The sequence below is a fragment of the Gekko japonicus genome, unplaced genomic scaffold (genome assembly GCF_001447785.1).
Source record: "Gekko japonicus isolate JY-2015 unplaced genomic scaffold, Gekko_japonicus_V1.1 scaffold344, whole genome shotgun sequence".
Lineage (NCBI taxonomy): Eukaryota > Metazoa > Chordata > Lepidosauria > Squamata > Gekkonidae > Gekko > Gekko japonicus.
The window spans coordinates 1,195,211-1,198,367 of NW_015174284.1; positions in this window are offsets into that span (position 1 = coordinate 1,195,211).

Below are 3,157 nucleotides of genomic sequence, written 5' to 3' on the forward strand. Positions count from 1 at the left end.
GCAGGAATTTTTTTTTAAAAGCCCCTCTCCCCTTGAAAAAGCAGTCCCAGTGGCTACATTTGGAAAAGACAAAAAACATCTTTTAAAATGGATCCAGATGGCCAGCCATGTTGGTCTGAAGCAGTAGAACAAATTTAGAGTCCAGTGGGGGCACCTTTAAGACCAGCAAAGGTTTATTCGAGGCATGAGCTTTTGTGTGCAAGGCACACTTTTTCAAATGTCTTTTAAATGATCACCTTTAAAATGAAGAAATCTCTAATATTGAGGCTCAGAGTGTGACAAACCCCTGTTAATGGAGGGAATTGCCTCTTGCTAAAACAGTCCACAAACTCAGGTATCCTGGGTAAACACGATTGTATTGATTGGGTTTCATGAGTGGCAAACAACTGGTATTTAAAAAGTAAACAATATAGAGCAAGGGGTGAATTCATTCTTGTGTGTTTCATTTTTTTAAAAAAAAATCTGGAATCTCAGTGTGTTTTATGACTTACAAAACAACATGCTTAACATAGAATCTATTATCTATATACCAAATAGCAATGCGTGGCCCCCACCTGCGGATACCTAAATCTGCAGATTTGGGCCACACCAATGCCGGATAGGTTTTCCTGCAACCTTGGGTGACTCCTCTGGTTTGCAGAAAAATCTGAAATAAAAAATATAGAGAGGTTGAAATCCCCCCTACAAATATGACTACGTTGTCTGTGCATGCACAGACAAAGCACTTACCAGTAGAGAGCCACAGTGGAGGAGCATGCTGGCAGCCATACTCAATGGTAGGTGGTGGAGCCTGGAGCCACACCAGGTTCAGTGATGGGGAACGGGGATATGGGATCCCCCCTGCAAGTCTTGCAGGACCCCTGCTTGTAGAGCAATAACGTTAACTAACCTGAAAGCTGGTGTGGTATGATGGTGTCAAACTCTGGTCTCATTTGCCATGGAGTTCTTAATTTACTTTGGTTCTGTATGCTTATTGTCCTTTGTCATTCTGGTTGGGAGGGGGGAGTCTGTAAGTGTGTGAGTGTGTGGGTGTGGAGACTGCTTTGCTACACATTGCGCCAGTTTGTAACTATGTTAAGCGGGGCCTCCCTTCTCTGGGGAAGAATGTGTGCTTGACTTTGGACACCAGACACTGCTAGATACTAAGCTTGCAGGTGCTGGGGAGGGGTAACAGTGCACTATAGATTTTGGCGGGCTGGATGTGTTGGTGTGATTGAACTGGATGGGGGGGGCTGTTTGAACTATGTATAATACCAGAACTGGTGCCTAGGGGGCCACTTCTGACACAAAGCATCCTAGCTTGACACATCTTTATTTCTCAATAAACAATCACTGCCAAGAGTGTGTTGTTGGGAGTAAGCTTGTTCAAGAGTCTGACAGAAGAGTGTTAGACTAGGACCCGGGAAATCCAGGTTCAAAATCCCAATTTTTAAAGAAACAAATCACCTATCCTCTTTCCATTATTAGATACAGATGGTCCCAGGTGTTCCCTCACATCTTCTGCGACCTTCTCCATGCCAAGCAGACAAGCACACTTCATCTTCTCTTATTATTTCTGTGCATGCACACAGCTGTTATTTACAATAAACAGCATTGATTTTGCCTATAATTTTCTACAAATGGAAGGATTTCTGTCTGTGGAGTGTGATGTGCCTACTCCCCCTCCCCCCATAGCTCCAGAACACTGCTGGTGGTGATGGGTGACCTCCCAGGAATTTCTTGGGGTGGAAAGTCAGAGATCTGCTCTTAAAGGGGGGGTATCAGTGAATTTCCTCCCTGTCACATACAGAAATTTTTATATGGGACCCAATCCAAAGTGCACATTCCATGAGGAAAATTGGGTGCAAGGAAAATAATGTGAAAATAATCATATGTGGAAGAAATAAACCAGACTCTGTGTGTATGTGGGGAGAGGTCCTATTGAAACAGCAAGGAAGCTTAATTCCAAATCATCTCAAACTAAGCCTTCTCCCACTATGCTTCTCCAACCATTGCCCAAAGAAATGTCTGAACTAGGAGACCTTTTCATCTTTCTTTTTCTCTCTGAGACACTTCAGGGGGTAGCAAATGAAACAAAAGGTGTTTGTCAGGTTAAGAGACTGTTTCTAAAGTTATCCTAAAAGGTTTGCGGCAATTTGTGACAGCAAGAATTCTTCCCAGTTGGGGGGTTGTGGGATGCACCTGAAGAGAGCAGAATGGAATGTGATGCTGTAGCACCTCATACTGTTTCTGATTTAAAGTCGGAGATTTCTTTCATTATTTGGCAGGCTCTTTGCCCCAGGAAACTTGGAGGCTAGTTGAGGGCTCGGCCGCAATCACTGGACTTCTTCCACTGAGAATAGCATGGAGGCCAGCTCTGAGCAATATCCCAGATGTGTGGAACTCCAGGGCACATTTTAAATGGGAAGGTAACTTCATTGTTAGGATTGTGTAATTGGGAACAAACATAAGCAGAGGCACGTCCGTGAATAGCAAGGATGCATTTATTTACAAAGACGCATCTTGATAATGCAGGACAATATTGTACAATCAGCAACAGAACTGTGTGTATTCCAGCCTACCTCCTTAGGGTGAGGGGTGTGTGTGTGTGGGAGACTGCTACCTAGCTGTCCCTGAAAGCAGTGTGTTTCTTGTCAATTCACAGTGCTGCAAAAATACTGGAACAGCATTGTTCTCCATGGGGCCTTGTGTTCTCCCAGAATTACAACTGATCTCTGGATGATAGAGATCAGTTCCCCTGGAAAAAATGGTGGGTTTGGATGGTAGACTTTATGGCATCAAATCCTGCTGAGGTCCCTCCTTTCCACAAACCTTGACACCCTAGGCTTCACCCCAAAATCTCCAGGAATTCCCAACCTAGATTTGGCAGTCCAATGAAGCATTCTGCCATAAAGTATTATTTCAGCTGAAAAAAGTCAAGGTTACCACCTGAGAAACCAAAAGATTTTTTGCTACCAAACTTCAAGGCTGAGCCAAGGAAGGAAATGGGCAAGTACAAAAGGAGACTTTATAATTGGGATTGCACAGCCATTCAGTGCAGTAAACAGCAAATGTTATTTTGTATTTCTTTCTCTCTTTTTTATCAACATCTCTGATTCTCTTCTCTTCACAGTTGATTTTATATATTTGCTTCTGTTTTTTATATATATATATATAT